The sequence below is a fragment of the Eschrichtius robustus genome, chromosome 8 (genome assembly GCF_028021215.1).
Source record: "Eschrichtius robustus isolate mEscRob2 chromosome 8, mEscRob2.pri, whole genome shotgun sequence".
NCBI lineage: Eukaryota > Metazoa > Chordata > Mammalia > Artiodactyla > Eschrichtiidae > Eschrichtius > Eschrichtius robustus.
The window spans coordinates 117,413,411-117,434,032 of NC_090831.1; positions in this window are offsets into that span (position 1 = coordinate 117,413,411).

Sequence of the window (20,622 nt, forward strand, 5' to 3'; positions counted from 1 at the left end):
GATTTGAGTCCTCTCCCTCTTTTTCTTGATGAGTCTGGCTAATGGCTTATCAATTTTGTTTATCTTCTCAAAGAACCAGCTTTTAGTTTTATTGATCTTTGCTATTGTTTTCTTCGTTTCTATTTCTTTTATTTCTGCTCTGATCTTTATGATTTCTTTCCTTCTGCTAACTTTGGGTTTTGTTTGTTCTTCTTTCTCTAGTTTCTTTAGGTGTAAGGTTAGATTGTTTACTTGAGATTTTTCTTGTTTCTTTAGGTAGGCTTGTATAGCTCTAAACTTCCCTCTTAGAACTGCTTTTGCTGCATCCCATAGGTTTTGGATCGTCGTGTTTTCATTGTCATTTGTCTCTAGGTATTTTCTGATTTCCTCTTTGATTTCTTCAGTGATCTCTTGGTTATTTAGTAACGTATTGTTTAGCCTCCATGTGTTTGTGTTCTTTACGGTTTTTTCCCTGTAATTCATTTCTAATCTCATAGCGTTGTGGTCAGAAAAGATGCTTGATATGATTTCAATTTTCTTAAATTTACTGAGGCTTGATTTGTGACCCAAGGTGTGATCTCTCCTGGAGAATGTTCAGTGCACCCTTGAGAAAAAAAGTGAAATCTGCTGTTTTTGGATGGAATGTCCTATAAATATCAATTAAATCTATCTGGTCTATTGTGTCATTTAAAGCTTCTGTTTCCTTATTTATTTTCATTTTGGATGATCTGTCCATTGTTGTAAGTGAGGTGTTAAAGTCCCCCACTATTACTGTGTTACTGTCGATTTCCTCTTTTATAGCTTTTAGCAGTTACCTTAGGTATTGAGGTGCTCCTGTGTTGGATGCATATATATTTATAATTGTTATATCTTCTTCTTGGATTGATCCGTTGATCATTATGTAGTGTCCTTCCTTGTCTCTTGTAAATTCTTTATTTTAAAGTCTATTTTATCTGATATGAGTATAGCTACTCCAGCTTTCTTTTGATTTTCATTTGCATGGAATATCTTTTTCCATCCCCTCACTTTCAGTCTGTATGTGTCCCTAGGTCTGAAGTGGATCTCTCGTAGACAGCATATATATGGGTCTTGTTTTTGTATCCATTCAGCAAGCCTGTGTCTTTTGGTTGGAGCATTTAATCCATTCATGTTTAAGGTAATTATTGATATGTTTGTTCTTATTACCATTTTCTTAATCGTTTTGGGCTTGTTTTTGTAGGTCCTTTTCTTCTGTTGTGTTTCCCACTTAGAGAAGTTCCTTTAGCATTTGTTGTAGAGCTGGTTTGGTGGTGCTGAATTCTCTTAGCTTTTGCTTGTCTGTAAAGCTTTTGATTTCTCCATCGAATCTGAATGAGACCCTTGCCGGGTAGAGTAATCTTGGTTGTAGGTTCTTCCCTTTCATCACTTTAAGTATATCATGCCACTCCCTTCTGGCTTGTAGAGTTTCTGCTGAGAAATCAGCTGTTAACCTTAAGGGAGTTCCCTTGTATGTTATTTGTCATTTCTCCCTTGCTGCTTTCAATAATTTTTCTTTGTCTTTAATTTTTGCCAATTTGATTAATATGTGTCTTGGCGTGTTTCTCCTTGGGTTTATCCTGTATGGGACTCTCTGTGCTTCCTGGACTTGGGTGGCTATTTCCTTTCCCATGTTAGGGAAGTTTTCAACTATAATCTCTTTATATTTTCTCTGGTCCTTTCTCTCTCTCTTCTCCTTCTGGGACCCCTATAATACGAATGTTGTTGCATTTAATGTTGTCCCAGAGGTCTCTTAGGCTGTCTTCATTTCTTTTCATTCTTTTTTCTTTAATCTGTTCTGCAGCAGTGAATTCCACCATTCTGTCTTCCAGGTCACTTATCCGTTCTTCTGCCTCAGTTATTCTGCTGTTGATTCCTTCTAGTGTAGTTTTCATTTCAGTTATTGTATTGTTCATCTCTGTTTGTTTGTTCTTTAATTCTTCTAGGTCTTTGTTAAACATTTCTTTCATCTTCTCAATCTTTGTTTCCATTGTTTTTCCGAGGTCCTGGATCATCTTCACTATCATTGTTCTGAAATCTTTTTCTGGAAGATTGCCTATCTCCACTTCATTTAGTTGTTTTTCTGGGGTTTTATCTTGTTCCTTCATCTGGTACATAGCCCTCTGCCTTTTCATCTTGTTTATCTTTCTGTGAATGTGGTTTTTATTCCACAGGCTGCAGGATTGTAGTTCTTCTTGCTTCTGCTGTCTGCCCTGTGGTGGATGAGGCTATCTCAGAGGCTTGTGCAAGTTTCCTGATGGGAGGGACTGGTGGTGGGTAGAGCTGGCTGTTGCTCTGGTGGGCAGAGCTCAGTAAAACTTTAATCTGCTTGTCTGCTGATGGGTGGGGCTGGGTTCCCTCCGTGTTGGTTGTTGGCCTGAGGCGACCCAACACTGGAGCCTACCTGGGCTGTTTGGTGGAGCTAATGGCGGACTCTGGGAGGGCTCACGCCAAGGAACACTTCCCAGAACTTCTCCTACCAGTGTCCTTTTCCTCACGGTGAGACACAGCCACCCCCTGCCTCTGCAGGAGACCCTCCAACACTAGCAGGCAGGTCTGGTTCAGTCTCCTACAGGGTCACTGCTCCTTCCCCTGGGTCCCAATGTGCACACTACTTTGTGTGTGCCCTCCAAGTGTGGAGTCTCTGTTTCCCGCAGTCCTGTCGGAGTCCTGCAATCAAATCCTGCTAGCCTTCAAAGTCTGATTCTCTAGGAATTCCTCCTCCCATTGCCGGACCCCCAGGCTGGGAAGCCTGACGTGGGGCTCAGAATCTTCACTCCAGTGGGTGGACTTCTGTGGTATAAGTGTTCTCCAGTTTGTGAGTCACCCACCCAGCAGTTATGAGATTTAATTTTATTGTGATTGCGCCCCTCCTACCATCTCATTGTGGTTTCTCCTCTGTCTTTGGATGTGGGGTATATTTTTTGGTGAGTTCCAGTGTCTTCCTGATGATGATTGTTCAGCAGTTATTTGTGATTCCGGTGCTCTCACAAGAGGGAGTCGGCTCTCCTCATTCTTTTTTAATGGCTGAGTAATAGTCCATTGTGTGTATATACCACATCTTTAAAAAATTTTATATTGGAGTACAGTTGATTGACAATGTTGTGTTAGTTTCAGGTGTACAGCAAAGTGATTCAGTTATACATAGAAATGCATCTATTTTTTTTCAAATTCTTTTCCCATTTAGGTCATTACAGAGTATTGAGCAGAGTTCCCTGTGCTGTACAGTAGGTCCTTGTTGGTTATCTGCTTTAAATATAGCAGTGCGTGTACGTGTCAACCTCAACCTCCCAGTCTATCCCTCCCCCCCGGCCCCCATAATATTTTAATTTAAAAGTGGAAATCAGATCATGTTGCTTCAAGTCTCCAAATGCTTGCCACCATGCTGAAGATAAAGTCCACAGTTCTTATCGAGGCCTAGCAGACCCACCTGATCTGGGCTGCGCCGCCTCTGGATCTCATCTCTTCCTGTTGCCTCCTCCAGCAGATGGGGTCAGTGCCCTGCCCATACCCCTGGCTTGCCCCAGAGGCCACCTGCTAACACTGCCCTGGGCTCCAGTGGTCTTTGTGCATCTGCCTGGAGGTCTTCTTTGGCCTCAGGGGCAGCTTCCAGAAGCCATCTTCAGCAGTGAGGCAGGAGTGGGAAAATACCCAGCTTCCTGACTGGTCACTGGGGCAGTTCTGAGGCATGTCCCATGTATTCTCAGAGGTCCCCAGCAAGACTGAGCCTCAGTGGCCCACACTGAGACACCCACTCATTAATGTCCCATTGTTAGCTTTCCTTCCTTCCCTCTCTCTCTTCCCCACTCTCTCTTAGTGCTTCCTAAGATCACCTCCAGAAACCCCTTGTACCCAAATCATTGTCTCAGGAAGTATGAAAACTAAGACACCTCTCACTCCACTCCAGCCACACCAGCTTCCTGTTTCTAGCACATATCAAACACCCCACCACCCAGAACCTTTGCATATTCTGTTTCCTCTGCCTGGAATACTCTTTCCTTAGAGTCTTTCCAGTCTCTGCTCAAATATCATCTTCTCTGACTTCTGTACAAAGTAGGAACTCTGACCCCCATGAGTCACTCTCTATCTCCTTTCTCTGCTTTCTTTCTCTTTTTGTCATCAATGGCTAACAGACTGATTGCATGTTAATTTGTTTATTTATTGACTATCTCCCTCCAGCAAAAGATAAGCTTCACGAGAAGAGGGACTTAGTCTGTTCTTTTGTTCATTGCTATATTCCCAGCCAGTGTGAAGGATGGTCCCTCGCACACAGTAGGTGTCTAGTAAATGTTTGCTGAGTAAATGGGCATAGAGATGGATAATAGGGAGAAAAGAATGGGAAGAATATTTGTAACCATAGTCACCAACGTACAACTTGGCTTTATTGATCTTTGTTGGTAATTGCTCAGAGTCTACCAGATGGGAATGTTACTACTATATAAGAAAGATCTTGGGACATACTCAATTTCCAATTTTCTGTAAAAGAATTTGAGGCTTTCCCAAATGAAAATGTAGAGAGTTGATTTCACAAGTATCTCTGCTTCCTGACTTTTGATATAAGAAGTATTTTAGATCCTAATTATAGCATTGTTCACAAATTCTTTCAATTTAGAAAGTCCTATTTAAAAAAAAGAAAATAGCAGACTTGTACCACTATGCCCTAACATGGTTCTGTCAAGGGCAGGAAACACTCAGACACTGGATTTCTAGGTGCCACCTTACAGGCTGGTGCTAATGAACAAGTGAATAAGCTTAAAAAATGTGGAAAGTAGCTCCTGAATCTGTCCTACCAGATGAGGGGTCAACTGGAGCTCTTTTCCTCATCATCTGTTGGTTTCCTTGGCACTCTGTCCCCGTGGGCATGACCTGGGTCCCACCTCCATTTTATGTCATCCTTGTGGCCCTCGCTTCAATGTCTCAGAGAGAAACCTGCCCTGACCGCCAACTGCGTGGTGATTCTCTTCCATAGTGTGCGGTTGTTTTGCTCAGTGGCATTTAGCATTACCTGTAGGCACATATTTATTTCTTGCCCTTTCTTGAATGTCCTCTACCTTCCTAGAGTATAAGCCTCCTGAGGGCAGGACCGTGTCTGTTTTGTCTCGACTGCATGAAGAGTGCCTGGCACACAATAGACACTCTGTTAATATTTGACGGATGCCAGAATGAAAGAGCATGTGAAGGAAGGGAGGCAGGAACCAGGGAGCTGGGTGGCGATGTGCTCAAGGTCAGATCATCAGCCAGGCTCAGGACCCAGGCCTTCTGACTCCCACTCTGAGCCCTCCTCCCAGCCCTGCTCTGCGCTTCACCAAAGCTTTTAATCACATTGCTGACAGGCAGGGTCATCCAAGAAAGCAGAAAAGAGGAGAAGAAAAATGAGGCACAGAAGGGTGGAACGGAGAATCCAGGCTCTTTTAGCAGCCACTCTTCCTTATTTCTGGCTGGAGTATTGGCACCTTTAAAAGCCTTGGCTCTCCTCCCCAACCTCCCCACTCAATCACAAACCACAGTGCCTAAAAAAAAATAAAGGGGAAAAAAATCAATGTGCTAAATCTTCCCTGGGCTCAGTAGCACCTCCTCCTGCAGCTTCCCTCGCTGGCCGCAGAACTAAGCTCTCCAGGGCTCGGGCTTGACTCCAGGGGCGGGGACCTTGCACATTAAATATATGCCCCCTCCCAACCCATTCCCAGCCTGGAGAAGACCGGGAGGTGAGCCTCAGGACTGCCCCGCCTTCCCAGCTCTGAGCCTCTGCTGATTCTCACCTGCCCTCTCATGCAGTCTGCGCTCTACTCCCTTCCCTCTCAGCCATCACTATAAGGTTTTCCATTCACAATTCACCTCTAGATCCCCCTCTTTTTGGTGAGTAGGGAGTGAAAGGGAAAGGGAGAATTGTTATCTACAGGTAGATGGTTGGGTTGAGAACAGAATCCTATTTGGAAAATATTAAAAATGACGTATTTTCATTTCTCCTTTAAATCACATTACTTGCAACAATCTCCCTCCAAGTCTGAGTCACAGAGTTTACTGCACCAGGGAAGGAGAAGGTGGGTAGAACTGAGAGGCAACTTGATTACCTTTGGGTATCGAATCCTCACTACTTTGACCTCTTAGTCAAGAGCTTGATCTTGAAAGCTAGGATTTATGGAATGAGAAGAGGGTTTTCTAGATTCTAGAAACCTGGATAGGTCTTCTAACATATGAAGAGCCATGCCTGGTTGGATAGATGGATGAGTTTTGGAAAAGGGAGGTCCACATCAGAGAGAAGACCTATCCAGGTTGAGGGGAGACTGAGCTAGGATGAGGGATCAGGTGGGTTCTCGTTGCCTGTTTCTAGGGGTGGGAAGACTTCAGTGTGTGTGTGTGTTTGTGTGTGTGTGTAGGTGGAGGACTGGGGAGAGAAACAGGTAGTTATGAGGGAGCTGAGAAGGTTAAAGTGAAGGGTGGCCTTGTGGCACATGTACCCGGACACACCTTAGAAGAGGCTACCTGTTCCCAGTCAAAGACCCACCTGTCCAATGTGACAAAAGAGCGGTCATAAGGCATTGACTGAGGAAGTGGCTGCATGAAGGACCCTGAGGCGGCACTTCTGGGTCCCCGTGGCCGGCTCAGGAAGAGCAGAGCATCCGGAAGTTCTTCCCTGGCCAAGAGGGGATGCAGAGAGTGCTGGGGGCAGGTGGAAGCTTGGGGTTGGCAGAAGACACCGCCCTGGGCGGAGACATTGAGACCAGGGCAAATGGCTGGGACCGGTCCTCTTTCTCAGTCCCCTTTGCAGATTCCTCTTTATCTCCAAGCTCTGGAATTCCTGTCTATACTCAACTCCTTTAGTGATATCATCCAGTGTCACGGCTTTAAACACTTCCCATACACTACAAATCTCAATCGTATGCCTCCACTCTTTGCTCTTCCTTGAACTCAGACCTTTAAAGGCAGTTCCTTCCTTAGCACTTCGGCTTGCACAAAACTGAAGTCCATGCCCTCTTCTCCCCTCAGCAAGCCTCCCCCTCAGCCTTCTCTTCTTCTACAGGGAAATGCCAGTCTTCCAATTGCTCGACCAAAAGCCATGGAGTGTCCTCGACTTCTTTATCTCTCGTACCATTAGTGCTACGACCCTGGGCCATGCACTGTCGTCGTTCACCGGGATTTTTGCAGTCGCCTTCCAACTCACCTCTCTTCGCCCACGCCTGCTCACCTGTAGCCTGTTCCCCACCAGCGGCTGTAATGGGACTTTTAAAATGTATGTCGCTTCTCTGCTCAAAGTCCCCAAAGGCTTCTCATCTCACTGTAAAAGCAAAACTCCTTCCCACAGCCCACCGGGTCTGCCGCACTCTGGCTGCCTCTCACCCTCACTCCCTCCGGTCCAGCCGTCAGGAGTCCCTGCCCTTCCTGCTCCACGTCGTGCCCGCGCTGGCCTCCAGGCCTGTGCCCTTGCTGTTCTGCCTGCCTGGAAGGCCCTGCCCCCAGAATCGGTCCTGCACTTTCTTCAGGACTCAGCTTCAAATGTCTTCTTTTTTTTTTTTTTTTAATTTATTTTTATTTATTTACTTTTGGCTGTATTGGGTCTTCGTTTCTGTGCGAGGGCTTTCTCTAGTCGCAGCAAGCGGGGGCCACTCTTCATCGCGGTGCGCGGGCCTCTCACCGTCGCGGCCTCTCTTGTTGCGGAGCACAGGCTCCAGACGCGCAGGCTCAGTAGTTGTGGCTCACGGCCTAGTTGCTCCGCGGCATGTGGGATCTTCCCAGACCAGGGCTTGAACCCGTGTCCCCTGCATTAGCAGGCAGATTCTCAACCACTGCGCCACCGGGGAAGCCCCCAAATGTCTTCTTATTAGTAGGCTCTTCCGTGGCCACCCCATGTGAAAGAACAGCCCCGCCCTGCACTCTCTATCTCCCTTAACCTGCCTCTCCCACCCGCATAATCACCTATCTCCCCCTGACATATTACATACTGTGAGTCTATATATTATCTGTTGTACATCCCACAGAATATAAGGTCCATGAGGCCAGAGGGTAGGGACTTTGCCCACTGCTGTCTATCCAGCCCCTGGAACATAGTACTGGGACATAGTAGGAGCTCGATCAATATTTTTTGAGTGAAATGATCCAGTGAAGGCTGCCCCGCGATCTCTGCTACCATAAGGCCCTGAATACTCTCTACCTTTCCACGCAGCATCCTTGAAAGGAACTAGGTATGGAGGAAATCTGAACTACTGAGCTTCACACCACAAAGAGGCTGAGTGATTAAAACAAAGAAACAAACAACCCAGACCATTTTAGGCAAAATAAACTATGAAACTATACACTGCTCAAATTTTAATTTTGTTTCTCTTCAGAGTTACCCAATGGGATGGGGGCTGATGGTGAGGAGCAGATCAGTTATAGGAAATATAAAAGCTGCCTTTTCTTGGCACGTCTGTGTGAATGTAGAAATAAGCATATCTCTGCACACGTGGCTCCTTCCCCCGAGTTCAAGGGCGCGTGTGACCAGCCTGCCTTCGCGTGTGATGCTACAGAGGGTGCATGAGACAAATTCTGTGTCTCCAAAAGCCCGCGAGCTAGCTGGGGTGCTGCAATACGTATTATGGAGTTTGGAGACATCTGTGGGAAAGTGTGCTGCCAGATTTAGTGGTAAATAACCACAAAATCTGTCAACAAGTTTCCCTGGAGGAAGAGGAACACGCCTGTGCGCTGGGCTGTGGAGGGGGCATCTGAGAAGTCATGCAGCCAGTGGCAGAGCTCGGTCACTTGGCTGAGCGGCCAGGCCTGGAGCAGCTCAGGGGAGGTGCGATGTCACAGGACTTCCTTGTTTCCATTGCTTGGAAGCACTCCTCAGCACAGCTGCTCCAGGGAAGGCTTGAGCAACCATCATAGGGGTTGAAAAGGCTCTGGGAACCATTGGTTGCTGTACTTGGAGGAAAAGAAGGGCTCATCTGAAGACTTGCAGGAAAGGAATCCATGCCCTGGACGCCATATCTGGAGTGTGTCGGAGTATCAGCCAGCGGGACCTTTATCTCTCTACCTAGTGTTTGGTATGGGATGTCTAGGCCCAACCTTTGGGACACAGCGTCACCGTTTTCTGTCTTCTGTAATGCAGGTGTTGCTCTTTGCCCCGCTCATGTGGGCTGCACACTACACCTGTTCCGTGTACTCCCTGACAGGGCACTGATTTATGGAGCCGACTTTCTGATCAGAGATGCACTTCCGCTTTCACGTGGATACGTGGACTGCACAGGCCAGGCCTCTCCCGAAAATCTCTGCAAATGCGAAGCAGCACTAGGTGGTTCCCGTATTAGTGATCTGTTGCTGAGGAACAAATTACCCCCAATACTTAGCGATTTGAAACAGCAAACATCTGTTGTCTCACAGTTCCTGTGGGTCAGGCATCTGGGAGTGGTTGAGCTGGTGTCCGGCTCAAGGTCTCTCAGGCTGCAGTCAAGGTGTCGGTCTGGGCTGCAGCCTCATCCCAAGGCTCTAAGGGCCACTTCAAAGCTCACCTGTGTGGCTGTTCACAGGCCTTGGAAGATCTGTTTCCAAACTCAATCGTGTGGGCCTCTCCCCAGGGCTGCCCAGTGACGTGAGACCAATAGTTAAAAACATTTAATAAGAAAAAGTAACGTAGGTGGGTCATTTTAAAAACCTTTTTATCAAAGCATAACACAGATATGAAAAGTGTACAGATCTAAAGTGTACAGCTCAGTGAATTTTCATAAAATGAACACACCCATGTAACCACTCAGGTCAAGAAACAGAACATGACCTAGAATCATCCAGAAGCATCCAGAAGCCCTAGTTCTCCTCCCAGTCATCACCTTTCTTCTTCCTCCGTAAATGTAGCCACTACCTAAACTCTGGCACCACATTTGCTTGGGTTTTTTTTTTTTTTTTTTTTTTCAGCTTTACTGAGGTATAATTGACACATTTGCCTGTTTTTAAACTTATATATAAATAAAATCCTGTGGTACGTGTTTTGCGTCTGGCTTCTTGCTTAACATATGTGTGAGGTCCATTTAAGCTGTAGTATGAAGCTGTAACTCAATGTATTTCATTACCATAAAGGATTCTGTTATATGACTATACTACAATATACATTATATAACAATCTATTCTACCACTGATACACATTTGGGTTTTTCCACTTTTTGGCCAGTAAAGACACTACCTACGCTAGGCTCTAAACCTCCCTGTACATGTCTTTTGATACACACGTGCATGCATTTCTGTTAGCCATTGTGGTAGGCAGATTAATGGTCCACAGAGATATCTACATCCTAATCCCCAGAACCTATGAATATGTTACATTTCATGGCGAAGTGAAATTAGGGTAGCAAATGGAAGTACATTTGATAATCAGCTGACTTTAAGATAGGAAGATTATCCTGGATGATCTGGCTGGGCCCAGTGTAATCACAAGTGTCCTTAAATGTGGAAGTTGGAGAGGGGGCAGAAAAGGAGGTCAGAGTGATGCATTCTGAGACCCACCCACTGTTGCTGGCTCTGGGACCATCAGCCGAGGACTCTGGGTGGCCTCCAGAAGTTGAAATGATCAAGGAAAAGGATTCTTCCCTAGAATCTCCAGAAAGAACACAGCCTTGCTGACACCTTGATTTTAACCCAGGAGACCCATTTTGAACTTCTGAACTGCAGAACCCTAAGATAAAAAGATGTGTTGTTTTATTCCACTAAGTTTGTGGTAATTTGTTACGGCAGCAATAGAAAACGAATACGATGATGTTCTTGTAAGTAGAATCATTGTGTATGTCCACGTTCATCTTTTCTAGACACTGTCAATTTTCCAATATGGTTATGCCAACTTTACTCCCACCAGGAATGTATGAGTGTTCCCATTGTTCCATGTCTTCGTCAGCGCTTCGTCAGTCAGTCCTTTTAACTCTAGCCATTCTGTTAAGGCATCTCATTTTCATTTCCATTTGCATTTCTCTGATTACTGAGGAGGTCGAGTACCCTTTCATGTCATTACTGGCCATTCGGATCTCCTCTTTTGGGAAGTGTCTGATGAGATCTCTTGCCATGCGATTCCTTTGTGCTGCTCTAGTAAAGGAGGAATAGAATTTAGAACATAGCTCTCTAGTTTTCCATTCATAAAACCATTCTGCATTCTCAAGTCACAAAATTGGGATTTTCTTTAATGTTTTATAAGGCTTTCTTCTTTTCTTATTCTTTAAAAATAAGAAAGATGGGCTTCTCTGGTGGCGCAGTGGTTAAGAATCCGCCTGCCAATGCAGGGGACACGGGTTTGAGCCCTGGTCCGGGAAGATCCCACGTGCCGCGGAGCAACTAAGCCCGTGCGCCACAACTACTGAGCCTTTGCTCTAGAGCCCATGAGCCACAACTACTGAGCCCGAGTGCCACAACTACTGAAACCTGTGTGCCTAGAGCCCGTGCTCTGCAACAAGAGAAGCCACCGCAATGAGAAGCCCACGCACTGCAACAAAGAATAGCCCCCGCTCACCGCAACTACAGAAAGCCCGCGCGCAGCAACAAAGACCCAATGCAGCCAAAAATAAAAATAAATAAAATAAATAAATTTATTAAAAAAAAAAGATCAATTGAATCTAATAGTGTATTAAAAAAAATAAGAACGAGAAGCAGAGTCTAGCCTGTATATCACAATATGGCTAGTTTAGCAAGCTTACAACACAGCACGCACACTCACTCACACACAGTTACAAACAGATATGGGACACTGAAAAGAAATATGCAGCAACCATTAAAGCCACTAGCAAATATTTTTAAAAACAGTAGTCGTAAATCCCAATAGACCATCAGGGTTTTATTTATAGATTAATAATCTCTGCCTGAGGCTATTTCATTCAGAGGCTCTGTGATGAGGGTATTAGGACAAGCCTGAGTATTGAATGTTGAGATCAAAATATGATCTTCTTCAGCTGATATAACTTCCAAAATAAATCATTCATACAGTCAGTGACTCATATAATCCATTCCAGCATGCTCTGCTACTTGTTAGGAGATTTTTATTTAATTTAAGCATTTTCATTATTGCAGATTTTTATTGTGCCCTGTGCAGTTTTGAGTCTTGGGCAATTGTTATAATAAGGTTGCTAGTCGGATACTGCAGATAACGAACAGCAATCCAATAATTAAAAGGCAACCAAGAGTACGATCTGTTGAGTAGCAAAAAATCAGATCTAAAACTGAATGAAGGTGGGCTAAAAGCCAAAACTCTTAATGCAAAATATTATTTCCAGTAGTGAACTGATACATGTTGGGGCTTCTGCGTTACAAAGGGGATTTTGTAAGGTAATCAGGCGAACAGCGTTAGGCACAAGAATATTTACTTTCCTCTTCTTACAGTGTCACCCCGCAGAATTCCATTTTTAATACTTTCAGGATTCTATTAGACCAGGCTCTATTCCTTCCTCTTCCTATTTATTCCTTCCCTTATCTACTACCATTCCTACCTTCTGCATGGCTTTCCATCCTCAGAAAAAGTAAGGTTTTTGAGAGCAAGGACCTGGTCTTTTTCTTTTTTGCACATCTTTCTAAATATCTTTTGGAATTACCCGCTCATCTCTGCTTCCATCACCCTAGTTCAAGCCACGGTTTTTCACTTTGCCTCCTGTGGACTCCTGGTGTCTCTACATCTATCCTCACCTCCCCCCAATCCCACCCCACCCCACCCCAACCCCATCTTACAAACTCTCCACAGAGCAGCCAGATGGATCTTGTTGCCACACAAACCTGATCCTGTCATTTCTGTGCTTAACATGGATTGCCCTTACTCCAAACTCTTGCATGTGGCCTGAGAAGCCCTGCCTGGTCTGGCTCTGGCCTGCCTCACCAGCCTCTTCTAGAACCTCTCTCCTTGTTCTCTGAGCTCCACCTTTCAGATCCTAAAATACACTGTGCTCCTCTCAACCTCAGGGCCTTTGCATACACTCTTTCCTTCTGCCTGGCTAATGGCCACCAGTCCTCAGGTTCCCCTGTCTTGGTCTCCTCTTCTAATAAGGATGCTAATCATATTGGATTAGGACCCCATCCTTATGGCCTCATTTAGAGCTTTAATTACTTCTTCAAAGACCTGTTATGGACTAAATGTTAGTGTTCCAGCAAAATTCATATGTTGAATCTAATTCTCATTGTGATGGTATTTGGAGGTGAGGCCTTTGGGAGGTTATTAGGTCATGATGGTAGAGCCCTCATGAATGGCATTAGTGCCCTTATAAGAAGAGACCAGAGAGCTAGCTAGTTCTCTTTTTGCTGTGTGAGGATACAATGAGAAGTCGCCAGTTTGCAACTTGGAAGAAGGCTCTCATCAGAACCCAACTGTGCTGGCATCCTGATCTCAGACTTCCAGCCTCCAGAACTGTGAGAAATAAATTTCTGGTTGTTTATAAGCCACCCTGTCTATGGCATTTTATTATAGCAGCCTGAGCCAAGACAAGGCCCTGTCTCCAAATTCAGTCACTCTTGGGGTTAGGGTTTCAACATATGAATCTTGGGAAAACACAATTCAGTCCATAACAGTGCCAGATACTGAATATATTCCGATACACAAGACACAGAGGTCCCTGTCCTCAAGGAGCCCATAGTCTGGGCAGGAGGTGAACAGGTGGAACAGACAATAAGTAAGAAAACTAAATGAATATATAATAACAAATTATAAGAAGTACTCAAAGGAAAAAGCAGGGTATGGTGAGAGAGAAGTGTGAGCACCTACTGTAGACTCAGGAGCTAGGAAGGGCCTCTTTGAGAAGATGTGTTTTTTTATAAATTTATTTATTTATTTATTTATTTATTTATTTATTTTTGGCTGTGTTGGGTCCTCGTTTCTGTGCGAGGGCTTTCTCGAGTTGCGGCGAGTGGGGGCCACTCTTCATCACGGTGCGCGGGCCTCTCACTGTCACGGCCTCTCCCATTGCGGAGCACAGGCTCCAGACGCGCAGGCTCAGTAGTTGTGGCTCATGGGCTTAGTTGCTCCGTGGCATGTGGGATCTTCCCAGACTAGGGCTCGAACCTGTGTCCCCTGCATTGGCAGGCAGATTCTTAACCACTGCGCCACCAGGGAAGCCCCTGAGAAGATGTTTTGAAGTTAAGACCTAAAGGCTGAGAAGCAGCTAGCCATGTCAGTGTCTTCACGTATGCTGTTCCCTCCACCAGGGGCAGGCAATCAGGTGGGAAAGAGTTTAGCATATTTGAGAAGAATGAAAGAGGCCAGGATGATTGAAATGCAGTGAGTGATGCAGAGAGGAACCTAGGTGAAGTTGGAAAAAGTAGGCAGGGGCAAGATTTCACAGGGCCACGTGGCCCTAATAAGGATTTAGATTACAGTAAGGATATTAGGAAGATTTTTAAAGATTTTAACCAGAACAGCTATGACACAACTGTCACTATGTGAGAATGGACCCTATGGAGGCAACTGTGAAAGCAGGGTTTGCAGTCAGGCTACTTTCAGTGAATCCCATGATGGGACTGTAATAGCTTAGATTAGCGTGGTGGCAACAGAGACGGGGAGAAACTGGTTAGAGAGGAAAATCCAGAGTTCAGTTTTGAAGATGCTTGTTTGAGATGTTTGTGGGACATTCAAGCGGATGTGTCTAGTGGTCAGTTATACAGGCTGGGAGTTGAAAGATGACGTGTAGGCTGGGGATATATGGAGTCTCCTCTGACCTCAGGGTTAAGGTGTAAAGTCAGCATGTAAAGCCAAAGTGTAAACAATTAGAAACTGCCTTTGAAAAACTCTACTGTCTTTTGAACCTGAGCCTTTGGAAGCCAGAAGCTGGGGTCCACTTCTTTTGCTCTTTGCACTGTGGCCCCTATTCGCATCCCCCTCACCCCCAGCAACATCTTCTCTGGGTTACTGGAAAGCAAAGTCTGGTTTGCGGAAATGGGAATAATGGAGGAAGGAAGACTTTTTTCTTTGCCACGTGGGTAGAGTTGAAATCACTGTTCATGTAATACGGCTTTAGTGTATAAACTTGGGAATCATCAGCAACCGGATGGTTTTTACAAATATGGAAATGAACAAGGCCACTCAGGGTGAGGGTGAAGCAGAATGGGGGCTGTATTCGTTTCCTAGGGCTGGCGTCACCAAGTACCACAAACTGGGAGCCTTAAAACAAGAGAAATTTATTCTTTCATAGTTCTGGAGACTAGAAGTCGGAGATCAGGGTGTTATCAGGGCTGTGCCCCCTCTGAAACCTGCAGGGCAGAATCCTTCTTCACCTCTTCTAGCTTCTGGTGTTCGCTGGCAGTCCTCGGCATTCCTTGGCTTGGACATGCATCCCTCTGATATCTTCCTCTGTCATCACAAGGCAACCTCCAGGGACTTCCCTGGTGGCACAGTGGTTAAGAATCCGCCTGCCAATGCAGGGGACACAGGTTGGAGCCCTAGTCTGGGAAGATCCCACATGCCATGGAGCAACTAAGCCCGTGCGCCATAAATACCAAGCCTGCGCTCTAGAGCCCGCGAGCCACAACTACTGAGCCCGTGCGCCACAACTACTGAAGCCCGCGCCCCTAGAGCCTGTGCTCCGCAACAAGAGAAGCCACCGCAATGAGAAGCACGCGCACTGCAACAAAGAGTAGCCCCCGCTCGCCGCAACTAGAGAAAGCCCGCGCGCAGCAATGAAGACCCAATGCAGCCAAAAATAAATTTAAAAAAATAAACAAATAAAACAAGGCACCCTCCACTCACATGTCTGTGTCTCCATGGGGCCCTCCATTTCCTGTGTATCTTTCTCTCCTCTTCTTTGAAGGACACCAGCCATACTAGATTAAGGGCCATTGCTATTCCAATATGACCTCATCCTAACTAATTATGTCTACAAAACCCCTGCTTCCAACCAAGCTTACATTCTGAGGTGCTGGAGGTTAGGACTTCAACACACCTTTTGGGGACACAACTCAATGCATAATAAGGGCCCTGGGACAAGCGCTGAGGAACAGGAACATCAGAGGTCAGGAGGGCTGGACAAGCGTGAAAAAATTAGCAGCGCGATACCTGTCTTTTCCACTGGGTCTGTGCTCCTGTTAACATGTCTGTCTTTCCCTTCAGAATGTGAGACCCAGAAAGACAGGGGCTGCCCCTCTCTTGCTCACCACGGTCCCCCAGCTGTGGGTCGAAAATGTTATTTTTATCGTGACTTCCTAAACCACAGTCTTCATTTCTTATAGGAAAACTAAAAATTTCCAGAGACATTTCACCAACGATCTCATAACTTTCCAAACTGGTCTTCCCCTCTCTGACCACATCTATATTTATTCAGGTTCCACTGGCATTCCTGAGGCTGAAGAGTATTTAGTGTGCCAGGGACGGTCACCACATAAGAATCACAAACATGATGCCTCCATTTTACCCTCTTTGCCCTGGTCATTTTACGGACATTCCCAATATACTTCAGTCCTTTTGGAAAGGTCTCTTTCCAGATTACATTCCTTAGTGCAATTGTTGTGAACCGCTCCACAACGTCGGGGTGCAAGATGGTCACACCTCTTTTCTTTAATTCATTGCTCAAGTGTCTAAAGGACGACTTAGCTGAAAGCAGGTGACTCTCTTGGGAATTTTCACTCCCCTCCCAGGGATTCTGGAGGTTTATACAGTGTCCAAGAGGAGACAGTATGGTCTCCATACCCAAGAGGAAAGAAAAGTTATTTCATCTGATTTCTACTGCAGTTGAGTCTCATTACCACAAGGTGTCGCTGTTGAGGACTTGTTCTGAGCCATCTGACCGCGGATGCTGGTTTGCTCTGGACCAATCCTCCTAGAAGGCTCAGATCCCATCACAGTCTGCTGTGGGTTCTTATGGAGAACAATCCCAAGTCCTCAGTGCTATAGTCTATAAAAGTGTCCCCAGCCTCTTCTAGCTGGTCTCTCTGCTTTCATTCTTGCTCTAATGAATTATCCTAAAAGTGGAGAGGAAACAAAGTTTCCAAGACTCTGGAGGAAAGAATTGGTGGTAGAGTTGGGCGAAAAAAGTATGTTAAAGATGCCCTTTTATTCATGAAACTTTTGCATTAAATTGTGTCAAATAGCCATAGAGTGAAGTCTTGAGTTATAATTTATGGTATATATCTCTATCAAATTGGGCTCACCCAGAACCTTGGGAGAAAAAAGAAAAATCACTAGAGAGCATAGAGGACTATCACGAATTTCCCTGTTTGCAAGAGTCTAGAATAGAGAAACGAGCTCCGGATCTGGGATAAGAAGACCTGAGGTCCAGTCCTTGTTCTGCAGTATTTTAGCTACATGAACTTGAAAAGTCACTCAATTTCTTTGACCTTGATGCCCAAATCTGTAAACTCAGGACCATACCAGTCCTTTTCATCTTATGGTGCTCTTCTGAGAATCAAATGGATTGATTCGGAAACTTTAAAACACTATATAAATATGAGGCCTTTCCCAGCAGGTGTTTTAAAACAAATAATGGATTTTATTTTTTGAGCAGTTTTCGGTGTACAGAAAAATTGAGCAGAAAGTACAGAGTTCCCATAGGCCTCCCACTCCGCCTGCAGTTTCCACTATTATTAGATTCTTGCATCCATTTGTTACAATCGACGAGCCAATACTGGTACATTATTATGAACTAAATCCATAGTTTATATTAGGGTTCATTCTTTGTGTTGCACATTCCATGGGCTTTGACATGTTTAATGACATATATCCAGTGTTGTACAGCATGGTTTCACTGCCCTACAAATCCCCTGTGCTCCCCCTGTTCATCTCCTGTCTCCCCAGAACCCTGGCAACCAGCGATCTTTTCACTGTCTCCGTAGCTTTGCCTTTCCAGATGTCATAGAGTTGGACTCATACAGTGTGTGGCCTTTCACATTGGCTTCTGTCACTTAGTAATATGTCTTTCAAGTTGCTCCGGGTCTTTTCCTTGAGAGCTCTTTCTCATGGTTGAAAAATATTCCATTACAAACGTATTCCCGGCAGACATTTTATTTAAAAAGAAAGACCGAAGACTGCATTGTATTAGAGTTAATTAAATATCAAGAGCTCCATGAAAGAGAAAAGGAAGGTGCAAAGGGCAGCTTGATGTGGAGGTGTGTGGGCAGAGAGGTTGCATTTCCCCTCTCGTGGCATTTCATGCAGGCGGTGTGTCTCAGAGGGGGCAGGGATTATGGGCTGCTTGTAAATATAAGAACCTGGATATTGCTGTTCTTCTCCCTCCTGGAAACACAGCTCAACTGCCAGCAACTTGGTCCCCTAAGCGCAGGGCCTGATGCACATAGTACCTGGGCCTGGTGCTGATGGTCGACTAAGAAAAAAAATGCTCAAGTCTTGTATCTCAAACCTGACACGTAAGAGCATGCAATAAATGCTTGAATGAATGGGTGAGGAAACACAGGGTAGGCCCCCAGACTTGGGGACTCAGGGAAGATGCAAGGAGGAGGCAGGAAGATCCAGTCATTAATGATCTTGTGATAAGGCCCGGGAGATATTACTGCCGGGACCAAGATCCCCTTTACAGACTGCTAAGCACTGCAGAGGGACTGTTTGTATCAGATTCAAGCCAGGACATCCCCAAGGTCTCTGACAATAAAGAAAATAGCAACCTGGGGCCAGCCAGTAGACCCAGAGGAAAGTTGTCGCTTGTGGACCTGTTTAGCCCCAATTCTCCTTCTCCAGCCAGATCTTCAGCTCCACCTAGTGGTGTGCCCTTCATGCTGGCTGTGCTACCAAAGCAACCCACCAGGGAGGGCTTCAGGCCCTGGCTTAAAGCTGGAAGGATTAAAGCCTTCCTCGTAAGGTTCAGGATAAGAGACTATGTGGAAATAATGAATAAATGGAGAGCTTTAGAATTAACGTCAGAGAATTTTAAGTCACAGAACTTAATCTCAGCAATTACATGCATACAGTTAGGAGCAGGGTTTTGTATTTGTGCTTATCTCTCTGCAGCTTGGGATATTGAGCAATTTTGGACAGTGAGGCCAAGATCAAAAGTTAAAGCTGTGCAAAGAAGTGCAGAACTGAGAAGTAGAAGAGAGAACCCGGCCCAGCCCCTACCCCCAGGCAGAGCAAGTGTTATTTCCATTTCTCAATTAGAGCAGGTAAGGCTCCATTAAATGCCCAAGGTCAAATGGCCAACAAAGGAAGCAAGGACCCGGATTGGATGGAATGATCTTTTCCTTTTGCTGTGCTGCTTCTTAGTGCCCCCTTTCTTTTGATATTTGGTTTTGCCACAATTGCATTGATATTCTCCTACCAATCAGCTTGGTTCTATCCTATTCCAACAAACTGTATTCCTAAAGGCTTGGATCACTCTGTGCCTAATGCAGGAACTACAATTCCTGAGAATTTTTATAATGCAGATGGCAGTTTATTACATTTGTTATATGCATTAAATATCTTAACTATAATGTCAACTCCTCTCTCCTTTGTCTATTATAATATTTAGGTCCATCTCTGTATGTAATATTTTTAACCTAATTAATGCAAATCACAGTGGATTTTTAAAATCTGCGTTTTCTTTAAGAGCATGTCATTCATAGATTTAAAGTAACCACCCCCAATGACATAAGTAAACAAAGGAGCTGGACTCCTATCTCAAAGTCTAGGAGTATTTCTGCCACATGACCTGACTGCACCATACTTGAAGTCAAGAAGTCTTTTTTATTCCCAACTTAATAATACATAAAACCCTATATACTGTATCACCCTTTTGGAAATTTGTATGTTCATTTGTATATCAAAGGTTCTATTGAATCTAATATAAATACACATGTTTAGCCTAGTGATTCCCAAGCTCGTGGAATCATTGTTTTGTTGTTGTTATTGTTGTTGTTTGGTATGTGTGTATAACTGTTAACTTTCCTCTGACATAATACGCTATAAAACACACCATGAGAAATGCTGGTCTGGAAGATAATATGCTGGACAGTCTGATTGAAGAGACCCGGACTTGAGAGATGATTTTGAACTGAATGAGGATTCAATCTTTTGAAATACTCCTTGGGCATAAAACAAAAACGGAAAAACAGCTCAGAGCATAAGTTTGCTTCAAAATTCTTACTTGTAACCTTCCTTGTTCAAGAAAGAATTAATATGGGAGAGCAGGATTTCAGTGGTACAGTGATTGTCTCCAGGGGTCTCCCTGAAAATGTAAAATGTACCTATGGTATGGCATCTTCTCCCTTCCTTTCTTCGACATCTTTCATCTTTTTCTTGGATTGCTACTCACTCTAGCTCCCCATCTTTTTCATCTCTCTCTCTTTTTTTTGTTTAACCTTTTATTTACTTATTTAGTTTCCAGCTTCAGTGAGACATAATTGACTGATAGTCCAGCGGCCCATTTTAACCTCTCCATCTCAGCATACAGCAGGTTTCAAAGTTACCACTCACACCTACTCTGGTTTCCTCAGTGCTTATCAGTTTGATGTTAGCAAAACAATCTGATCAAATTACTATTCATTATATAATCAGTTCTTAGTGCTTCAGAAGCATTGGTAATTGGAATAAATAATTCTGTAAGTGAAAAATTTCAATTAGCCTTGGAGAGATTTGGAGAAAAGAGTTGACGGATCCAAGCTGAATATTTAAAAAATGTATTTCTGTATATTCTATATTCTAGAAACAAATAGTTCTATATTGAAATTTAAACAGTACCATTTACAAGAGTACTAAAATCCTGAAAAACATAGGGATCTATTTAA